We start from the raw sequence: 24048 nt of genomic DNA on the forward strand, positions 1-24048 counted from the left end.
TGGCCAGTTTTTGTTTACATCACAAAAAATCCAAAAGCAGCTATACGTTATGTGACTGAATTATAGCCAAATACATTTGTAGTGTGACAAATTCATTGAACTCGTCCCTTCTCACCAAGGGGGAAATGCCCCATTTGGGACTATGGAGACAGGCCTGCTATGCAATACCATTTCTAGGGGTAGGGGCAGGGGCAAGTGGGATCCCACTTAGGGTGCCTCCTCTCCTTTCTGGGGACAAGAATGCCCAAGGAAGGATTCCATCCCACCTCCCACCACTCCACAATGTTGATTGATTATATGGGAAGTGAACATTGTAAACCGGTACGATGCTCCTTTAAGGTGGACAGCTTGATTCCTCACCTGTTTTTGTCACTCTGTACTATTGGAGAGTAGTCCGCTGCTGCTGACCTTACCCAACCCCCTTCTCCCATCCCCTAACCGCTCCCCAGACTAGCAAACTCGCTAGTGGGTCTAGAGAGGATGAGGAGTTCAACCTCATTGGCCCCGAATTTTTATTGAACCCTGAAATCCGTAATAATGGGGATATTGTTACAAGGGTCTCAAGTCTGGATATTGCACCCCCACCCTCTCACGAGACTCCCCTAGAGAGACTTATTGTCAACCAGACATCAGGAGAGTCTAGACTGCTTAGGTAGTGGACCAGGGAATCAAGCCCTCCCTCACAGGGTTTTGCAACCCTATTGTGAGGGGGAATACTTGGGAGCTTTCTTTACCAAGTTCGAGAGGTTGGCCACCCAATACCACTAGCATGACTCACTTAAAACCTGTTATTTTATCCCTCTCCTGAAGGGAGAATTACAACGGTCCTACCAGATAATACGAAGGGGACTACTTTTAGTTAGATAAACAGTCTTCCTAGGAAAGGTGAGAGTCCTTCTACAGGTAGGTAATACTTTATTCGGCTTGCGCCATTTACATTTAATGCAGAATAAGAATTACATAAAATGTAACCAACAGTTTGCACATGCAAAAGTAGAATACAAGTCGTTAATTCATATACAATTGAGTAAAAATGTTTTTAAAAGTTAGACAGCAATCCAAATATATAGGTAGCTAAACTTCAATTCATACAGGGCTTAAAACTTGCATTTGAAATGTCCTGCCCAAACGCTTTAAAGAGGCATTGATATATTGGCTAAGATCAAAATCAAAGCTACTCTCTGTACTTGACCAAATATACTGCCTGGCCTCCAAGATTGTTGTAATGTTGTTCGATAAATTGGCGGCACAAATACCTCCTCCTTAGATCTAACAACTTAAATATTAACAAAGAGTAGGGTAAATCCTACCCATGCATCATAACAACAGTTCTTCTCCTTAAACTGTCAGGACATATAAACTTTCAGTGGTAACATATTTAACCTTACCATTATACGCCTACAGCACGATCATCGGGATTGTGCATATTGACATGTTTTCAGAAGACAAACTGCAAACAGTTACTTAGTACCTCAGTGAGCACAAGTTGATAATATTTAAAGCAAAATCAAACTCTAGAACTTAAGCTTTTGTTTTGAGTTGTTTATTGATTATACCCTTCTTCAGCTGCTCATTGTTTACTCCTGTTACTCTTCATTCTGTTTATCCTGTCTCTCGCGTTGTGTGAGCTACCCTGAGTCCCTCCAGTATGTCGGAGCTCGGAACAGGCGGTAACGCTCTAGCCTTTCTACCGGATCCAAATGGATTGCTAGCCATGCCACCTGGCTTTCACACAGCATTTCCGGACACCTCGCCGGGTGCAACTCGCATTGCTTCTCTACTCCAGAGTGGCGCTACGCTCCACAGATGGTCAGTTTCAGGACATTCAGCAGTTTGTTTACTAACCTTCACGGAGCCCTCTGGCATTATTTGCGTGTTAGGGAGTTTTTCTTGGACTCCAGACCTTATCCATTGGGCAGAAAGAAGTAGGATTCCCTACCCGGAAGTACAGGAGAGAATATTTTCTTCAGGCTGCTCCCTCAGGCGTGCTGAGAGATTAGGGTTCAGCCTTTACCTGCTTTAATCATCACGTACAGCGTTGGTCAATAACAGCTGGGGTAAGCCCTCTTCTTTGTCAATCTCTGTTCAAACCTTCCCTCTCCACTCACTACTAATTCTACATCTCATTCTTTATATTCCTAGCTCAGTATCCAGCGCATTGATATCCTCATAGGAAGACCAGTTGAGGAGCCTCATCTTTCGAGCTGTCATCAGGATTCCACGAACCCGAGCAGCTCAACACAGGGTTTTTTCCCCCCTTCGGGGGTTTTCCCTTGGGGCTCTCTTGCGTCCCGGCTCTTGGAGCGGGGTTGTGAAAGGGTTCCTAGGAGGAACCTCATTTCTCATTAAACTAATTACTTACACCCGGGAAGAATCAAGCCTAGAGGTGGGTGATTACCTTGTATGTTGATGCTTGTGTTTAATGATAACTAAGTTATTGGTGATTAGTCATTACAACTCCCCACTTTCTACACTTTGAGTTACAGCGCCTCAGGTAGGGATAAGTAACCTGCGAACCTTTTGACAGCATCTCCCCCATACCATTTCTGATATTTGGGTTTTCTGACGTGCTTAAAAATAGTTTTTGACAGAAATCTAAAAAATGTAGTTCTATCCGCACACTGATGCAGGGGGGCGCCCGTTTTCATCCTAATGGCTGCCCCCGGGGCACTCAGACCTACGCCTAATAGTTTCAGAAGAAACCCATGTTGAATGTGAACTAAGGAAAGATAGTTCCTACACCCCAAATCTCGCTGCTGTATAAAACGGTCGAATGGACCTTGGCCTCCATAACCTCACTACACTTGTCGAAATGATGGCCACCAAATTTGTAGTAAAATCTCGCCGGGCCACCCGAGCTGGTCCAAAGACGATTTTCCACCAGGAGCAGTTGCCTGTAAAAATCACCCCCAGATATTAAGTATCCACTACTTCTATCTTAATATTGTTGATCAACCAAGTAGATTTCTATTTATTACATCCAAACGCAACTATATTTGTCTCTGAAGAGTTTTCATTTAGCCTGTTTTTTTTTTTAAATAACTAGCAGCATAGGACAGACAAAGGCCTTTCGGAGTTAAATTAAGTAATATAGCATTGTCTGCACATAGGAGTGAAGGGCAACTGATGCCATTTAAAACCGGCAGTGATAATACATCATGCGAAAGACAGGAATAAGAAAATGAGAAAAAGGAGAGGTGCCCTTAAAGCAACCCTTTCTTACCCCTTTATTGACTTTAAACTCCTCAGATGGCCCCTGAACTAGATGGCTAACAGAGGCCCTAGAATCTGAATAAAGGCTGATGATCATCGTAAAAGAGGTGCAGGTACTCTGTTTCTGGAGTTTGCGCCACAAAGAGCATGGTCTACAGAATCAAATGCCTTCGCTAAATCTATAAAGGCTACATAAACTCCACCACCTCTAATAAAAATGTATTTTTCAACTATCGTTTTAGGAAGAAAAGAGTGGTCAACTGTAGTAAAACCGGCTTCAGAGGGGGTTATGAAATAATGATCCACTGCCCACGAAGCAAGTCTAACTGCCAGACAGCTAGCAAAGATCTTTGAGGCACTGTCAAACACAAAAAAATGGAACGGAAACAATGTGGATCAGCACGTGAACTCTTCTTATAGACAGGGATGATAGTACTCTTACACCATGAAGCATGGAAGACCCAAGTGTGCGCTATAACATTGAATAGTTTATGAAAGATTGGTGCCCACCAGTCTGGGAACCATAACTGTCTCAGCTGGGAGCCTTACCCGACATACTTTTTTTTAATGCGCACAAAATCTCTTGCAATGAAAAGGTGATTTAATTATTGGAGTCACTCGGTTGCCAAACCACAAGTGGAGCTGGCGTTACTGCATTATACAAAATAGCTTTGTAGTGGGATACCCACTCTGATGGCGAAATTAAGCTACTGTCCACTTGCGGACCATCTGAACAATCTCTGGCTACTAAGTTCCAAAATCCCCTTACATTATTTTACTTAAATGTCTTTTACAAAAGGATCCATTGCAACATAGCAAATACGTTTTCCTTCTCCTTAAGATCTTTCTTATATTCTTGTTTGATTTTAAAAAACTGACCCACTGACAGCTTGTTGCTCTTAGATGCAGCCCACAATTCGAATTTATCCCTAAAACATTTGCCGTCGAAACAAGCAGCATCTTTGTACTTGTCTAATCAGTGGCGTGAAGGCAAACTGAGACACCTGCAGTATTTACAGGCAATAAATGCAATTAAGTTCTCGTAAACAGGAGTTCCTACCGCTGAAGCGCCAACTGAATTTGCGAAAGAAAACCTTGCCTACCGGACTCTACCTCTACCTCTACTAAAATAGAAGTTAACTTGTCCTTGGATAGTTTCATTATGCATGAGGCTTTAAAAGAAACTGCTAAAACAGTAGACCGGTGAGGGTCTTGCGGGACCACACTCCACAAAAGGGCCGACGGTTCATGGTCTCTTTCTGGGCATTCATGGACTGCAAAATCCATCAACCAATAAAACTAATAGCAGTCTACCAGGCAGTAGTCAATTAAAGAGACTCATATAGCAGACGTAAAGGTGGACTTAGGGGGCATGTGACCAGAACACCTCCCATTTAGTTCAACTAAGGAATTTTGTAGTAAGAAAGTGTTAAGGGAGGTCTCTCGAGAGTCTGCCTGTTGTAAGCACTGATTCTGTCTTGGGATGCCACAAACAGCTTCCATAGATTTTCTTTCTTCCTCAGTTCTGACATCCTCCCCAAGGCTGGCATTGAAATACCCCATAATGAGTATACTTGCATCAGCAGAAGTTGCCAGCAACTCTGCTAGCCTTCCATCAGGGGCAAAAACTTTTTAAAATTCTCTTTAGGATGCAAATGTTAGGTATGAGAAGCTTGTAGTCTGCGTCTCTGCGCTACAGAGACTGACAGAACTTGGTCTGAGTGACTGGCTGGGGATTAGCTTTAGGCACAAGTTAAGTGACGTATGTATTCTAGTTGCCAGGCCCTTTCTCGGACGACTGGGACCCCTATGTAATACATTATTTCTGTAAACCCAAAACCTGTGTAAAGTGCCAACAAGCAGCAGAGTGTCGTCCTTCAACCAGGTCTCCTGCAGACACAAAACATCATACATTTTCAACATATTTATCCAATTGGGATCACCTGACTTACTGCCAAACACAGCCACATTCTGTCGTCTTAAAGAGAAAATGCTGAGAATGCTCAGTTACTCCCAAAGGAAACCCTGATGAAGTTGGCTCGATGAATCCTTAATCTTGTAAACTAATGGCTAGCAAGGAGAACCTTCCCAGAAGTCTTAGAGATTCGAACGCTGGAGCAATTTGTGAATGCATTGCCCCTCCTCTCCAGAGATGTCTTGCAAGAGCATCAACCCTCACTGGAGAGGTGGCAATCCAAATCGACCACGCCCACTGGGAGGCTTTCAGGTTTTTCTGACATCAGGGGAAGCCCCCTATCTCCGAAGAGACCCCACACCCTTTGTTCCAAAAAAAGAAGGAAGAGTTAGTCCAGTGGCCAATAGGTCTCTTCCCTGTCCATCTCCCCACTCGAAACCATGTGGCGTACCCAAGGAGCTTGGCAGTAGGAGGAAGCCCATTAGGAGAAGAATGGGAGGATACCAGAGATGCAGAGCCTGAAGAGGACAATGCCCTCTAATGTAATAGTTCTCACTTTCAAGCTCGAGAACAAGTCAGGGCGAACCACACCTGGGCAGCCTATAGAGCGGGGTCCATTTGGACCTGATGTATCCAGACACCATAAATCCAAAACAACACTGTAAAGTTAACGTGTGTCCACAGAAACATCTCCTCAAGTTCCTACTTATCCTAGAGTCCATGGGAGATCCAACCGCCCTGAAAGTAGCCATAGTTCTAGGCTTAACAGAGAAGGTAATTATCGGGACAGATTTTCGAACATTTCAAGACCTCCTACACCAAACTCAAAAGAGGAGGCGATCCCAGAGAAAATATCCTTTGACATTCTGGGAAAACTGACTGAAGAGTAGTTTGAGGGGATTGGGTCCTCCTATGTATTCCATATCTATGACAGGTAATCACCACAGCTGTGCTGCTTCGGAAACTTTTTTCGGCGTCTGCGTCCTCCGTCGATGACGTCGATGCGCCTTCGTCGAGGACCTCCTCTGACGTCCGAAGTTATCCGATGTGATAAGTAGGACGCACGACGCCCGTAGCCTCAGTTCCGTTTTTTCCACAAACGTGTTGCTTCGTGAATCTCGGTTAACGCCTCGACTCTTTGGAGTTCTGTTCTTCTCGGTTCTTCGAACCTGTTCGTTTTTGTGAGAAAATCCTTCGTGTGAAGATGTCTTCTACTTCGTCTTCGACCCCGCGTCCGGGCTTCAAGAAGTGCGGGGAGTGTGGGTCCAAAATGTCGGTGACGGACTCGCACGACGCCTGCCTCTGGTGCCTCGGGGAGGCCCACGACACGGATGACTGTATCGACTGCCAGTCGCTCACGTCCAAAGCCTTACGTGAACGTAAGAAGAAGTTGTCAGTAGGTCGGGTGTCCAAGCCCCGGAAGTCGAAGTCTGCGGGGCTTTCGACGGATGATTCGAGAGGTGACTCTCCGCGTCATCGTCGGAAGTCTCGTGGGTCTCCTTCTAGGAGTCGGTCTCGCCACTCCTAGGCCTCTTCGAGGCATTCTCGGAAGCGCAGACAGCAGTCGTCTTCCAGGTCCTCTTCTGAGGACTCTGCCCGGCACGTCGCTTACCCCACCAGCCGTGCAACGCCGGAGGAATGGGCTCCCTTCGGGAAGAAAATGCTGGTGATTCTCGAGTCGCAGGGTACTAAGCCGTCCGCGCCCCCGAGTGGGGTCGGCCGTGAGAGGTCGAGAGACACCGCTCGCAAGAGTGGTCGGCACGAGTCACGGCAGAGGTCCCGTTCGGACAAGGGGACTAGTTCTCGACGTACCCGTTCCAGGTCCCGGTCCTCGACGCGTTCGAGACCGTGTGCACCTGTGATGTCTTCGAGGAAGACATCGATGTCTGAGGCGTTGAGGGCATCGACAGGCTTTCTCGAGGCTCCGGCTCAGAGGAAGTCGACGATGCCGTCGACACTCAGGTCGTCGAAGGACACGCTCGGAGCTCCGGCTTCGAGGACTGTGTCGACGCCGTCGATGCTGGCGGCGCTGCATCTGACGTCAACGCCGATTTACTCGACGTTGATGCCAATCCTCTCGGCGCCGATGCCTGTTCTCTCGACGCCGGCGCCGATTCACTCGACGCCCTCGACGCCTTTCGAGGCCGGGGTGTCGGAGGTACCCCGTGGCACGGGGGAACCCCCTAGGAAGGCTCTAGTTAAGAGCAAGCACTCTCGGGTGCCTTCTTTTCGCCACCTGGAATATATTTCGGAGGTGGATGAGGATTCTGATGGCCTGGTTCCTAGTCAGGTTCCAGATGAAATGGTCTCGGGCCATAGTCAGTTTGACGATTTGAGGCAGTCACTGCATGATGCCAGTGGACTGGACACCTCTCCGGAGGTGGAGTTTTGTAGGCCTGAGCCTGGCTCTCATGCCGATTCCTCGTACTGGCGCCTTATGGCTAGGGTTTCCGAGTACTTGGGATGGTCTGCTCCCCCAGGGGAGTTTGTGCAGGATGATCTCACGGACATCCTTGATGTTGGTCCCCCAACTGACCCGGTACTGCCGTTTCATATGGCTCTACAGAGAAGGGTGGCGGCGGCTTGGACTGCTCCGGAGAGTCTCCCGGCGGTGGGCAGGTAATTGTCGCGAAAATACCGTCCAGCCAGTAGCGACCCCTGCTACTTGACCAGGCACCCCACTCCGGAGAGTTTGGTGTTGCAGGCGGCCACGGCCCTGGCAAAGCAGGTGTCGTACCCTACCATCCCTCCTGATAGGGACGACTAACGTTTTGATGGCTGGGCGAAGAAAGTGTTTTCTTCTGGTGGTATGGCGCTTCAGGCGGCCAACTCCATTTGTGCCTTGTCTCGTTTCACACACACTCTGTGGAACTGTGTTGCGTTAGCGGCTGAACATATTCCCGAAGGGGACGAACGGGATGGTTTCCTTGCTATGGTCCAGGATGGTAAGGATGCCATGTATGAGTCCTTTGAGTCGGGTTTGGACATGGCTGAATGCGTGAGCAGGTCCATGGCGGCGAGCACCGTGATACGCAGGTTTGCGTGGTTGCGTAAGTCGGGGTTTGCTCCTGATGTGCAGTCCCGGCTCCTCAACATGCCCTTTGACGGTGAACACCTTTTTGGCAGCAAAGCTGATGAGAGCCTTGAGAGTTTGCAGACCTCCAAAGCTGCAGCAAAGTCGTTGGGCGCTGCAGTTCGCCAACCTCCGCCTTTTCGTCCTAGGGGACAGCAATGGAGGGGTGGTTCCTTTCGCTATTACTCGTCCTTCAGTAAAGCGAGAGGAGCTGGCAGTCAAAGAGGCCAACGCAGGGGTACCAGAGGTGGCCGACAGGGTACCCATGGTGCCAAGGCCGCTCGGGCAGTTGCCTCTTTGCCCTCAGGTAACGCCGCAGCCGCTACCTCTCAGTCATGAGGCCATGTCCCATGGTTCGCCAGTTGGGGGAAGGCTGGCGCAGTGGCGTGCCAATACTTCAGATGTGTGGGTTCTGGAGATCATAACCGATGGCTACTGTCTTCCCTTTCGTCAGAGGCCTCACGACAATCCACCGGGGAACCTCTCTTTGCAGAGTCCGGATCCGCTCCTTGCGCAGGAAATTCAAGCCCTGCTGGAGAAAGGCGCCATAGAACTGGTGCCTGTAGCGGAGAGGAACAAGGGATGGTATTCCCCTTACTTTTTGATTTCGAAGAAAGACGGGGGATTGAGACCCATCATGGACTTGCGCGGTTTGAACAAGCTCCTCAGGAAGGACAAGTTCAAGATGGTTACTCTCTCTCAAGTCCTCCAGGCCCTTCAGCTTCAGGACTGGTTGGTGTCTCTCGACCTCAAGGATGCTTACTTCCATGTGCCGATCCATCCCAAGCACAAGAAGTACCGGAGGTTCGCGGTTGGCGACTCGCACTTTCAGTTTCGGGTCCTGCCGTTCGGATTGACCTCCACCCCGAGGGTTTTCACCAAGCTCATGGTGGTGGTGGCAGCGCATCTCAGGCAAGGGGGGATTCACGTCTACCCCTACCTGGACGATTGGTTGATCAGGGGGAGCTCTCCCGAGCAAGTCCTGGATCATCTGTCCGTCACCTGCCACTCCCTTCACAGGCTGGGCTTCTCCCTCAATTTAAAGAAGTCCCATTTGACGCCAACACAGCGGCTCCAGTACATCGGAGCAGTGCTCGACACTTCCCTGGGGCAGTGTTTTCCTCCCCAGGTGAGGGCTCTTCACATTCAGCAGATGGTGCACAAGTTTCAGCATGCCCAGACGCTCCCAGCGTTCGAGTTCTTGAGGTTGCTCGGCCTCATGGCATCCTGCATTCTTCTGGTGCCAGAGGCTCGCCTGCGGATGAGATCTTTGCAGTGGGCACTCAAGATGCAATGGTCGCAGTCCTCCGGCAGGATGTCGGACCCGGTTCAGGTGCCACCCTCGGTCGCCCGGGACCTTCTGTGGTGGGCCATCGAAGGCAACTTGATGAAGGGGGCTCCATTTTGGCTTCCCTGGCCGGAGGTGACGATCGTGACGGATGCATCCCTCACGGGATGGGGAGCTCATGCCAACGAGCTGACAGTCAGCGGTCGTTGGTCTCCGTCGGAGTCCAGACTCCATATCAATCTGTTGGAGCTGAGGGCCGTCAGGCTAGCCCTGAAGGCTTTTCTGCCGACTGTGCGAGGAAAGAATGTCCTGATCCTGACGGACAACACAGTGGCCATGCACTACCTCAACAAAAAGGGGGGGGGCAGGGTCACTTCCTCTGTGCAGGGAGGCGATGCAGCTCGAGTTCTGGGCCATCCAGCAGGAAGTTTCGATCTCGGCAGTTCATCTGGCCGGAGATGAAAACGTGACGGCGGACGCTCTGAGCAGGCAGAGCACGATCTCTCACGAGTGGGAGTTGGCTCAGGAGATTCTCCTGGAGATCTTCGCCCTTTGGGGGACCCCTCAAGTGGATCTCTTCGCCTCCAGTTTCAACCGGAAGTGCGAGAGGTTCTGCTCGCGGGAATTTCCTCCAAAAGGAGCCTTAGGAGACGCGTTCGTGGCGGAGTGGTCATTCCCGCTGCTGTACGCGTTTCCTCCAGTCCCCGTCATCCCGCAAGTGCTGCGGAGGTTACGGAAGTTCGGTTCCTGGATGATCCTCATTGCTCCGGCGTGGGCTCGGAGGACGTGGTACCCGGACCTTCTCGACTTGTCCATCTGCCCTCCACGTCGTCTTCCCTACCGAGACGATCTGCTCTCACGGGAGGGGGGTCAGGTTCTCCATCCAGAGGTCAGATCCCTCAACCTTCACTCTTGGCTTCTGAAAGGTTGAGGTATAAGGAGTGGGACCTCCCTGAAGACGTGATGGAGGTGTTGCTCTCGGCCCGACGGCCAGCAACAAAGTCTCTGTACCGTTGCCGTTGGCGTAAGTTCTGCGACTGGTGCAGAGTTCAGAATGTGGATCCTTTTGCATGTGACATCCCCATGGTTCTGTCCTTTTTACTTTCTTTGGCCCAGAGGGGCTTGCAAGTGGGTACCATTAAAGGTTACCTGGCGGCGCTGTCCATCTTTAAGCGCTCGTCTGATGAGTGTTCCTACTTTAAAATCCCTTTAATTTCACAGTTTCTGAAAGGACTCACTAATGTGTTCCCTCCGTCACCTTTCCTGGTGCCCGGTTGGGATTTAAACCTTGTTCCTAAGTTTCTTATGGGTGCTCCGTTTGAGCCTTTGCATTCTTGTCCTTTGAGGCTGTTAACTCTGAAAACTGTGTTTTTGGTTGCGGTTACTTCCGCTCGCAGAGTGAGTGAGTTACAGGCACTTTCATTTAAGCCACCCTTCCCTGTATTTCACAAGGACAGGGTTGTCCTTAGAGTTCGTCCTTCTTTTCTTCCGAAGGTGGTTTCGGAATTTCATTTGGCCCAGAAGGTTGTTCTTCCGGCATTCTATCCTCCTCCGCATCCTGGTAAGGAAGAGGAGAGGCTCCATAGGCTTGATCCTAGGAGAGCTTTAAGCTTTTATGTTTCACGCATGTCCCAGGTCAGAGTGGACGATCAACTCTTTATTGGTTACGCTGGAAAACGTTTGGGACAGGCTGTGACGAAACAGACTTTGTCTCGCTGGATTATTTTGGCCATCTCTGAGAGTTACCGCTTGGCAGATAAGGACCCGCCGGCTGGCTTGCGGGCCCATTCTACCAGGGGTATGGCTGCAGCTACTGCCCTGCAGAGGGGTGTTCCTATTCGCAACATCTGTGATGCAGCCACCTGGGCTTCTGTACATACATTTGTACGTCACTATTCCCTCGATTCCATCCGAGGACAGGATCTGGCCTTTGGCAAGGCGGTCCTTTGCTCTGCTATTTGATTGGCAATTCTAAATTTTGATTCTAAATTCTTTCCCTCCTCCTTGCTCTTGTACTGCTTTGGGAGTCTGTCATAGATATGGAATACGTCGGAGGACCCAATCCCCTCGAAGAACAAGTTACTTTCTTACCTGGTAACGTTCTTTCGGTGGGATGGTCCGACGACGTATTCCATATCGCTCCCTCCCTGCTGCAGAATTTCTTTTGCGATTGCAGCTTACGTTCCGCAAGGCTTTGTGTCTGGATGGCAGTTGACTAATGTCACACGTTCTGGGGGAAAAAACTACAACTGAGGCTACGGGCGTCGTGCGTCCTACTTATCACATCGGATGACGTCGGACGTCGGAGGAGGTCCTCGACGACGGCGCATCGACGTCATCGACGCAGGACGCAGACGCCGAAAAAAGTTTCCGAAGCAGCACAGCTGTGGTGATTACATGTCATAGATATAGAATACGTCGTCGGACCATCCCATCGAAAGAACGTTACCAGGTAAGAAAGTAACTTGTTCTTCACTGCTGTCCGTTGGGTTGACTCGACACTGCAATGAGAGACAGACATGAGATCTCAGAAAGCACACTTTTAATCACAACGGCCAGAAGATTAGTCACCCTCCTAAGTATGAGAACTGAGCTCAAAATTCTAATTTGGCTCCAGTATTTATTACACAAACTCGGAGCATTATCATGTTTTCCAGACATTGTTTGTGTCTCAAATCTAATAACACATAAGCAAGCCTACTCTTATTAGGCTTGTACAAACAAAGAATACTGCATCATCAGAATACAAGTATATACATTTCACAATGCATATGCATATAATTGAAGGACAAAAAACCTTCCCTAGCACATCATTTACTGGTACGTGATCTGATTGTTTGAAGGAGGCTTACTTCCCCGCTCTCTCCTCATCCCACAATCTAAACTTCAGTTACTGCATCTTTCTATATGCTCAGGTGACTGTGGCATTATATCTTGTTAAGCAAACTGAACTCTCCTTCACTCTGCCGCAGTGTCCTTCATTGTGCATGGACACAAAGCATGTACATCGGCAGATATTTTCGGTTTCCCTGCTTCCAAAAACAACTTGATTCCCCTGTGATTCACCAGGCAGCACTTACAAATATATACCAGCTCTGACCCGAATTTAACCTTGCACATGGTGTATGTGTAAGTTTTAGTCTTGGTTTTTGACTGGTTCCCCTTGTTTTTCTCTTGTAACTGTAAAATACTGTTCTTATAAATTACATTTTTCCAATGGATTGTGTCCTCCCACGTATTCCTAATCTTTGATATATTTGTAAGTCTGTTTGCAGCTTCGGAAACTTTTTTCCTTAGTACCTGGCACTGTGCGTCATTGAGTCATGGCCTTCGACAGCCTGCGTCCTGTCCTCGGCCGTGACATTGACGCTGTTATAAGCTTGTGCAGCACCTGTTGCCTGGGTTCTGTTTTTTCCTTATGCTCAGCACGCTTCAAACAGTTCATCGCCTCAGTTATTTCTCACTGTGTATTTCTAAAAACAATTTGAAGTTCATTGAAAATGTCTTCACCGAAAACTGGTTTCAAACGGTGCTCCGATTGTGGTGCTAAAATGGCCACTACGGACCCGCATTGGATCTGCCTGTGGTGTAGGGTTTGGACCACAGAGTCGATGACTGCGGTTCCAGTCAGTCGATGATGGTAAAGGCCTTGAGGAAGGCGAAACTTGTGACAGATAGGCCCCTTTCTAAATTCCCTTCTACTACTCCTTCAAAAAAGAGGTCGTCGGACGACTTCAGAGGTTTCCGCAGTGAAAAAGCACTCTAAACATTCAAAGCGCTCAAGATCTAGATATCGTCATTCGACCTCATCCGCTTCTCACAAGAAGACTAAGAAACAACACCATTGTTTGCGGTTGTCTTCGTCTGGTTCCTCTCCTGACAAACTAGTTTACTTCCCAAGCAAATCGGCATTTGCTGCTGACTGGGAGAAATGTCCTCTCCAAATATCAGAGGTTTTTCAAAAGGCGGTTCCGAGCGCCCCTTTGAAAAAGCTCAAGAAACCTTCAAAACTCACCACGTCTGGAAAAACTGGCAGGGTATCCTCTGAGACCACTACTTGCGTGCCAAGGAGCCCGATCAATAAGTCTGCTCAACATTCGTCTAAGGAGTCTTCGTCTTGACACAATTTAAAATCATAACCTTCCTCCTTGACTCCTGTAAAGGAGCGGGTACCTGGTCCATTGAAACCAGTGCCACCGTCAAAGCCATTTATGCAGTTGACACCCTCAGCGCCTTCAACGCCTTTGTCGTCATTGAGGATTTCGAGACCTTCTGTCATGGTGTCAGTCTCTTTTAAGCCTTTGCCAAAGGCTGATTTCTTTAAGACAATTTGGTCGATTTTTGAGGAGGAGGAAGATGACGATGCACCTTTTTGGTTTGGATTATGGTACTCCCAATGTGCCGGAAGAATTCATTTCAGATGGTCTAGAATGCAAAATCTGGTGGTCACTCTAAAAGAGACTAGTGGCTTAGACACCTTGCCAGAAACAGATTTTGCCACTCCTGATTCTTCAGATCATTCAGACCCGTCATACAGAGCAATGATGGGAAAGGTCCCTGAATAGCTGGGATGAGGAAAACCCGAAGCAATCCTAGAAAAAGATGTCTTTGATAGAGGACCTCCAAGAGAGCCAGTGTTGCCCTTCCACACTGCCTTAAGAACCAGAGTGCTGTTGGTCAACACAAATTTGACTGAGAAATACAGGGCTGCCTCAATGGACCCAGATATCCTGTCAAAGCACCCCACTCCCGAGAGATTTGGTGGTCCAATCAGCCATGTCAACTTCCAAGGCTGCAGCTTATCCTACTATCCCACCAGATAGAGATGACGAAAGGTTTGATGCCTTAGCAAAGAGGGTATTTTCCGCAGGCAATATGGCCCTCAAGTCCATAAATGCAACTTGTGCCCTGGCCACGTATGCTCACACTTTGTGGGATGTGATACCTTTGGCCATAGACCATACCCCAGAGGGGCAGGAGAGAGGATTTTCTTAACCTGGTGCAAGACGGCAAGGATGCCATGTGCCAATCTCTCCAGTCTGGTCTGGATTCTGCAGACTTGGATAGCAGGACTATGGCAGCGAGTACTGTTGTCAGAAGATTTGCTTGGCTAAATAAATCAGTTTTTGCTCCCGACGTTCAATCAAGACTATTGGATATGCCATGTGATGGCTCCCAGCTTTTCGGCTCAAAGGCTGATGAAATCCTCGAAACATTACAGGTGGCAGCTAAGTCGCTGGGAGCAGCAATACGCCAGCCTAATCAACCTCAGGGGTCTTTGCATGGCTGGGGGGTGGCATGGCTGGAGGGGTTAGCCTTTTTGTTTCTACTCCTCAATTGCTAGAGGAAGAGGCCAGTTTACAAAAAGGGGCAAAAGAAGAGCGCCCCGTGGTTCAAGAGGACAAGGAGGAAAAGCTTTTCTCTCTACCACTGCTTCTTTGCCCTCCGCTTCAGCAACAAACCCAAAACCCCTTTGTGTTCCTGATTCACAAGACTGTGGTGGAGGCAGGCTGACTAAGCATTTGGTGGGTTAGCGGGGCATAACCTCTGATGCTTGGGCACTGCTGACAGTGGCCGATGGCTAATGCCTCCCCTTCTTAAGAAGACCCCCTGATTGTCCTTCGGGAGGACAATCCTTGAAAGATCCCGAGCAGCTCCTCCTACAGGAGATTTTTTATCCTGTTGGAGAAAGGTGCGATAGTCAGTACCTGCAGCAGAGAGGAATCAAGGTTGGTACTCTCCCTATTTTCTAATCCCAAGAAGGACAGATTGAGCACTACAAGCCATCTTGCACTTGAGACGTTTGAACAGGTTCCTCAGGAAGGACAAGGTCAAGATGGTAACACTTTCGCAGATAGTTCAGGCTCTTCGTCTCTAGGATTGGTTGGTGTCGTACCTTCAGGATGCTTACTTTCATGCGCCAATTCATCACAAACACAAAGTACCTGTGGTTTAAGAGATGGTGGTTTTCATTATCATTTTCAGGTCCTGCCATTCAGGCTCATCTCTGCAGCAAGGGTCTTCACCAAACTCATGGCGGTGCTGGAAGAAAGTCTAAGGAGGGAGGGGATTCACATCCACCCTTACCTGGATGATTAGCTGATCAGAGCCTGTTCTACCAAACAGGCTTCAAATGATCTGTTATACTTGCCAATTCATCCATAAGCTGGGCTTCTTGAAATTTAGGAAGACATCTCACTTGACCCCATCACATAAGCTTCAGTTTATTGGAGCGGTCCTGGATTCGTACTCTGGGAAGACTTTGGATGCATAATTTGAGAGCACATATTGAAGGTCCTAATGACCTTTTACAATGGTCAGATTTATTTTGAACAAGTAGGGTTATGCTCCACATCTCCTTGGTAACAACGTATAATGCAATAGGTAATGTGACAAGAGATGTGCGATTCAGCAATACCGTTTACACTAAGGAGCAATTGTCAATGGTTTAGTGGATTTGAAATAAAACCTATATTGAACATTTGAATGTCATTTATTTACCTGATATTGGAGCATGGTATAACCTAATGGGTATGGTCTAGTTGTTTTGTGATGTAAAGTCACCACGTGATGAAACTGTTGGTCAGCTGTCAGCTCCACATGCAGGCGTTCTAGTGGCTTGAATACGCTCCTTCAATAGTGCACATGTTGCGCTGATTGTCACAATGGAAAAGGGAATAAGCCAACGATTGTATGAACGGTAAGAAAGTGGATGTTATTTTGAGACATTAGTTCACTTGTATTTGGTCTCTGAGATTTGTAATCAGTCTTGTTGTCACACATGGCCTTTTTCAAGAAATGCATAACATTACAGCAAATGGGAAGCACTTAAGGTAACTGCAGTCAAGTACTATTGGAAAATATTGTCTTTATGCACCTTTCTATCAATAGATTCCTGTGGACCATGTGGTGGGTCGGAAGAAGTCTGACTCGTTAAGAACATTCTAATTCTCCAGCATTGGATCTTTCATGGATTCACATGCTTAGAATATTCCCCGTCGTCAGACTGGGAACCCTCGGTACACATATATAGTCGTTTCCTATAGGAAAAAACTTCCGACACTTGTGTGTCCTATCCACATCTACGTCCTCTCTGGGGCCGTTCATGCATGCCCCGTAGGACGTAGCGGTATAAAAGCCCCGCCCCCGCGGGTCCCGTCAGATTTCAACCGTCTCCAAAGATAGTGGGATCTCCTCGCGTAGACTCTACTGCTACATTTTTCGAATTGTCGAACTCCTGTGAGTTTGTTAATTTTATCGGAATGTCGGGAAAACCTCTATTTCGCCCGTGTGCCACGTGCGGATTGAAGAAGGTTTACGAGGGGGACGGCCATTTAGACTGTATTTATTGCCTCCACCCTCACCACTCGGCAGACCAGTGTGAAATATGTAAAGGTTTTTCCCAGAAAACCCTGAAGGATCGAAATCGACGGCTGGTATCCTGGTTAAATGACGGTGCGGGAGCGTACCCTCAGTCAGAGGTGGGCTCTGTGCGCAGCGTGGTCTCTGCGAAAACATCAGGAGCCCCTCGACGCTCAACTTCGTCGGAACCTCCGGCTAAGAAGTCACGACCTGCGGAAAAGGACGTTCCACGAAGTCACTCTTCTAAGGACTCTTCTAAAGACTCTGCAAGAAAGACATCTTCGTCAACTTCGTCGAAGAAAGGAAAGGAGAGGCCTAAATCCTCCTCGGGCGATCAACACATCAGCCACGAGTAGAGATTTGGATAAACGCAGGGAGAGTGCTGTGAAGGCGGGACCGCCTAAACCACCTGCAGGCCCAACGTCGACGACGACGAACCAGTCGGTGTCCTCACTGCCGCTGACGCAGTCGATTTCACCCGTCATCAACCCAGCGACGACCTCGGCGACGATGTCCTCGTCGACGGAAGTTCTGGCCTGGAGACCAGAAGTATTTGATATGGGGTTGCCTGACACATTGCTACAGGAACAGGCAGCGTCAATTGCCTCGAAAGAAGACGACGGCTTCAGAATTGTGAGCCCGGAGGACCTCGGTCTACGAGCCAGGTTTCCATCAGGAGCAACCTGCTCTCAGGTGTTTACCCAACCTCCAAGCTCTCAGGCGACCCTGTTCATGGAGGTACTGTCCTCCTTACACTCGCTGCTGAAATCGCTGGACGAAAGGCTTCCACCTGTACCGTCGACACCCCCCGTCGACGAGCCCGGCCCTTCACACCGCCCGACCAGATCGATCGGGGTTCCAACTACTCCAGCAGTCCAGGAGGAAGGTGAGCTTTCGGACTCCCTATCTGACCACGGGTCAGCGTCAGATATATCCCTCTCACCATCTAGGGATCCATCCTGGGTGTCGGATGTGGAAACGGAAACACCAAAGAGTCCCACTCACCCGTCACCACCGGACGATATAGGTGCCTTTCATTCTATGATGGAAAAAGCGTGCAAGGAGTTTGGCCTGGTCCAACAGGAGGAGAAAAAGGACTGTTTTCTTTTTGACCATATGGGCAAGAGTAGACGCTCAATATTCTCAATACCCATTTTAGACCATGTCTGGAAAGAAGGTGTTCAAACCACGCGTCACCCATTTTCTGAGACGGCTGTCAAAGGCCGCATTGAAAAGAAATTTAAAGTACCAGACTCTACACCGAAGTGTCTTTCGGCTCAACCTACACCGGACTCGGTGGTGTCGTCGGCGGCGACGAGAAAAGCAAAGGCCCAACATAAATGCTCTACCCCTCCAGATAATGAGGCGAGGCGCCAAGACGTGTTTGGTAAGAAGGTTCTTTCTATGGGGGCCTCAACTGTGAAAGCAGCTAACTCCCTGGCGATTGTGGCCAGATATGACAGGGAGATGTGGCACAGACTGGCACCTATCCTGGACCACCTCCCGGAAGAACATAGAAGAACGGCGATGTCCCTGGTTCGAGAAGGCGAAGAAGCATCAAATCATGCTATTAACATAGCGGTGGACCTGGCAGATTCGGGTTTTAAACAAATAAATAACGGAGTTGTTCTAAGACGCCAGGCTTGGCTTAAGTGCACCAACTTCAGACCCGAAGTACAGTATAAAGTTTTGGACATGCCCTTCGAAGGTGATCTTCTTTTCGGAGAAAAGGTGGACGAGGCCTTGAAGGGCATGAAGGAGGACTCAGATACAGCACGCTTGTTGGGTTCTCTCCAGAGTGGTAAGCCCTTTCGTTCTTTTCGTCCCTTTAGAAGAGCATCTGGAAACTCAAGATTCTCAGCAACCAGGGATAGATCTTTTGGTAGATCAGCGTATCCTTCCCAAGGATATAGACGCGCCTCTCAGACCTCAAGCCGGCGCAGAAGCTTTCAGTCTTCCAAGAGACGACCAACTTATTCGTCGTCGACGAGCAAACAGAGACCAGCAATGACGGGAAGCGTACCGTTCTGGGAGGAAGAGTGTCAAGCTGCATCGAGGAATGGGAGACCATCACAACAGATCAGTGGGTTTTGGACACTGTGAGGTACGGACATTCCCTACTATTCAAATGCAAACCTCCAAAATGTCCACCAATACACCTATCCCAGCCACATCTAAATATCTTGCGGCAGGAAGTAACACTCATGTTACAGAAAGGCGCCATCGAATTAGTCCCTGCATCGCAGAAAGGCCTAGGGGTATACTCACGGTGTTTTGTGGTAAAGAAGCCAAATGGAAAATGGCGCCCTATTCTCGACCTGCGAGACCTCAACAAGACCCTACAGAGTCAAAAATTCAAAATGCTTACACTGCAGGAGGTGATCAGATCCGTCCAAAGGGACAATTTTTTGGCGTCACTAGATCTACAGGACGTGTACTTCCACATTCCGGTGTGTCAAAAATACAGGAGGTTTCTGAGGTTCATGGTAGGTCAGACACACTACCAATTTGCAGTGCTCCCATTTGGTCTAAAGTCCTCCCCAAGTACGTTTACAAAATGTTTGGCACCTGTGGCAGCCTGGCTGCGAAAGGGAGGGCATCATGTATACCCGTACCTCGACGACTGGCTTGTGAGGGGATCCTCCCCAGCGTCGACCAACGATAGCGTACAAGCCACCTTACAACTTCTGCAACGACTGGGGTTCGCAGTGAACTTCGAAAAGTCTTCTCTAAAGCCCTCAAGGAGCTTGAAGTTCTTGGGCGCTCAATTCGAAACCCACTCGGGAATAGTGAAACCGTCCCTAGACAGAATATTGAAGATCGAACAACTGACGAGTCAACTTCGCCTACAGAGCACATTTTCCGTGAGAAAATATGTGGCAATCCTGGGTTCCATGGCTTCGTGCATCCACCTAGTAGCAAACTGCCGATTGTTCATGATGCCTCTACAGGAGTTTCTGTCGGACAGATGGAAGCAGGCCACGGGCCGGTGGTCAGACAGGATAACCATCGACGACGAGGGTGTCATCAGATCCCTCCAATGGTGGAAAATCTTTCACAACCTGGACAGAGGGGTTCCTCTACAAGAGCCGGAATTTCAGAACACCATCATCACGGACGCCTCCCTGACGGGCTGGGGAGCACACATGAACGATCATCAAACCCAGGGCAGATGGTCTTCGACCGAATCGCACCTACACATCAACGTGCTGGAACTGAGGGCAGTGAGATGGGCCTTGAAATCATTCCTTCCACATATCAAAGGATCAAAAGTAAGAGTGCTGACAGACAACACGACAGCCATGTTCTACTTGATAAAGCAAGGCGGCACCAGATCCAGGACCCTTTCGACGGAAGCTCAAAAGATCTGGCACTGGGCGTTGAAACACAACATATCCTTAGTGGCTTACCATCTCCTGGGTGTGAAGAATGTGCAAGCGGATTCCCTGAGCAGGACAATGGCTCAAATACACGAGTGGGAGCTGGACACCGGTCAGCTACAAATAATCTTCGAAAGGTGGGGGACCCCCTCAATCGACCTCTTCGCAACGAAAGAAAACAGGAAATGCAAACAGTTCGCGAGCAGATGGCCTCAAAAAGGATCCCTGGGGGAAGCGTTCTCGTTTCCTTGGACGGACAAATTCCTGTACGCTTTCCCTCCTTCCCCCTTATACGGAGGACAATCCAGGGGATTCACAGGTACAAATGCCGGGTCATTCTAGTGGCACCGTATTGGCCGAGACAACCATGGTTTTCCGACCACCTACATCTGTCGTTGGAACAGCCTATAACTCTCCAGAAAGTGCCGAACCTACTGTCCAGGGACAAGGGAACGGTGTGGCACCACAATCCGGACAGCCTCAACTTAACAGCATGGCTCCTGACTTTTCAGAGTTTGGCAGCTTGAAAGTCTCGTCGGATTGCCGGAGAATTCTGCAGGCGGCTAGGGCCCCTTCGACTAACAAATCATACATATGCAAATGGCGAAGGTTCTGTACGTGGTGTCAAACACAGCACGAAATTCAGCCTTTAGAAGTAACCCCTGAACAAATTCTTCCGTATCTTCTTCACCTAGCGGAGAGTGGGCTGTCATCATCGTCCATCAAAGTGCACTTGGCGGCCATTTCAAGGTTTACGAGGAGGAGACAGTCTTCACCATTATTCAGTGACAGACTGGTGAAACATTTCATGAGGGGTCTCTTTAGAACTTTCCCCCCTACGAAACGGTTCCCACCGTCGTGGAGTTTAAATGTGGTGTTGGCTGCCTTAATGAAGCCTCCATTTGAGCCAATGTCCTCTTCATCCATGCAGTTCCTATCTTGGAAACTGGCTTTCTTAATTGCCATTACATCGGCTAGAAGAATGTCGGAATTACAGGCATTGGTCATAGATCCTCCATATATGAGATTCTTTAAGGACAAAGTAATTTTATCAACTAACCCTACTTTCATTCCGAAAGTACCGACAGTCTATCACAAGCACTCGACCCTGGTCCTTCCTACTTTCTTTGCGTCCCCGTCGGCGGCGGCGGAAAAAGCCCTTCATACTCTGGACGTCAAAAGGGCGTTAAAATTTTACCTGCAAAGGACGCAAGATATCAGAACTACCAGACAGTTGTTCATTGCCTACGGTCCGTCGACGAGAGGAAGGGCAATCTCCAAGCAAGGCCTGGCTCGTTGGGTCTTTTCGGCAATTACTTTTAGTCACTCCAAGGCTGGGAGACCCCTACAAGGACACCCTAGAGCCCATTCCACGAGATTGACAGCCTCCTCCGCGGCTCTATGGGCCGGAATTCCTCTGACAGACATCTGCCAGGCGGCGGCATTGTCTGTCCCACACACGTTTACACGCCATTACTGCCTGGAAAGGCAGCACGCGGATGAGGTACAGATGGGAAGGGCAGTTCTGCGCCATCTGTTTCAATGAGGTAAGCCAAAAACGGTTAAGCTTTTGTCTTTTGCCTCGTCTATTCTGGTTCTTTAGTGTGTCTGTTTTGAGCAATATATGTATATATATGTATGTATTATGAATATGTATATATCGGAAAATATGTTGCTGCCTACGTGCCTATATATTAGGTTTTGGGGTGTTTTTTGTGGTGTATTTTACATTGCATTCTCACCTCCTTCTTTTAGGATACTGCTATACAATCTATTCTAAGCATGTGAATCCATGAAAGATCCAATGCTGGAGAAGGGAGTAATTTCTTACCTGTAACTCCATTTCTCCAGCGTTGGTATCTTTCATGGATTCACATGCGCCCACCAGCCTCCCCGGAATGCAATGTGCAAGATATGTGCATAAGCAGGTTCTCCTTTCTACTTTGGAGGGGCCGAAATCTGACGGGACCCGCGGGGGCGGGGCTTTTATACCGCTACGTCCTACGGGGCATGCATGAACGGCCCCAGAGAGGACGTAGATGTGGATAGGACACACAAGTGTCGGAAGTTTTTTCCTATAGGAAACAACTATATATGTGTACCGAGGGTTCCCAGTCTGACGACGGGGAATATTCTAAGCATGTGAATCCATGAAAGATACCAACGCTGGAGAAATGGAGTTACAGGTAAGAAACTACTCCCTTCCCTTATATTAAAATTATAAGAAAAAGGCCTAGCTTTCCTTATTCCTAAAATAAATTCCCTACCTATCTAAAGGAGCTAAAGGTGCTTGCCTGTCATCAGGAAGTCCCAAAGAAAGCAAAGTCCTCAGTCTAAATCTAATTCTACCTGACGATACTACTAAGATAACTAACTTATGCAAGTCCAGGAGATTGGCTTAATTCTCCTGGTGTGCCAATATCTTCTGACAGTCTTGGTATCAATGTCTCTATTCCTTGGGCTGCTAGTCTAGCACAATCTTCTGTAATTGTCTCTCTTTATCCCCTGTATTAGCTCTTGTCGTTCTTCTACTACAGTCTTTGCTTTTGTACTGTCTTTAGTGATGTATCTGTGTCAACTTTCTTCGTGATACTTTCTCACCTACTTGTTGACAGGTTTATATTGACCCTTTAAGTGCGAATGATGAGTATGATCTTCCTTTTTGCATAGACTTGCATTAAGCTAAGCGGCAAAAAATTAAGAAACTCATCGCGAGTACTGGGACAAGTTTCTCCTCTTGTATACGGTTGCCCTGGTGGCCTTACACTTCTCCCATTAGCTCTGTATGTTGGGGAACATTGCGGGCCATGGCCTTCGCTCGGGTGATTCTCTTCAATACTGCCTTTCTCGTGCCTTGTTTTTGTCATGCTCCCCTTCTCTGCTTCCCTTCTGCTGTATATTGAGATTGACGTTGGGAAGCTGTCTGCATTCCCAATAGTCTTCTTGTTCTGCTTTTTCATTGGTCTCCCATTCTCGGCTTCCCTTCTGCCGTATACAGGGTTTACCGTTAGGAAACTGTTCACACTCCCAGTTGCCTTCTCTAATGGTCTCGGCGTGTTTCGTCAGCGTCCTGCCCACCACGATATGGATGTGGTCTCGCCACCACCTGACACATGATTCTGCTTTCCTGCTTCACAACGGCTCGAGTACGCCAGGCTCCAGCGTCTTACTCTGGCATTCTACAGCTCTTCGAAAGTCCCGGACTATGCAGCTCATCTTAGGTCTACCTCTCTAAGGCGTGCTCACATCAGGAGGCTTCCCTGGCGTAGAATACTCTGCTTCTCCATGTTCCTACACTCGTCCCAGCTAAGTATGCGTCTTCTCTTAAAGAGAAATTCTCCTTTACTTCTTTGGGCTGGTTAGTTCCAGCATTACATTCTGCCAAATATGTAGATGTTACTTTAGTATTTGTAGCAGATAGTCCCATGTATGCTACGTGGCTTGGGGAATTCTCATAGGAACAGGAGTCTTTGTCCCCTAAGGGAGAGTCTCTCCCAGTGAGGTCCCTAGGGAGGGTCTTGCGGGGTGGGCTCACCACCCTAGCCTCAAAGGGGGAGGCTCACCCTTGGGGAGAAGGGACAAATGCCTTTGATTGCTCACAACCCCAGTCTTTTTGCTTATTTTTGTACGTTGTGTGTGTGTGTGTGTGACCACCTCGTGGGCTGACCATCTTCCGCCTGGGCTACCTCGTTGCAGCCTTCCTCATTCCTAGCAGAGCCATTGAACTTTACAGATCTTCAGCTTATGCCACAAGCTGCCTGTTCTCGCAATTTCAGCAATCAAACACCAAAGGAAACTGTGCTGAGGCTGTCTCTGT

The 24048-nt window shown here is 48.5% G+C and overlaps 1 protein-coding gene across 1 annotated transcript in view; it reads left to right on the forward strand.

The window, feature by feature from the left end:
- COG4 (component of oligomeric golgi complex 4) overlaps window positions 1-24048 on the forward strand; it is a 984804-nt gene that overhangs the window by 711494 nt on the left and 249262 nt on the right. The gene's annotated exons all lie outside the window — the stretch shown is intronic.

This window comes from Ambystoma mexicanum, chromosome 1p (assembly GCF_040938575.1).
Source record: "Ambystoma mexicanum isolate Mex_15411 chromosome 1p, UKY_AmexF1_1, whole genome shotgun sequence".
NCBI lineage: Eukaryota > Metazoa > Chordata > Amphibia > Caudata > Ambystomatidae > Ambystoma > Ambystoma mexicanum.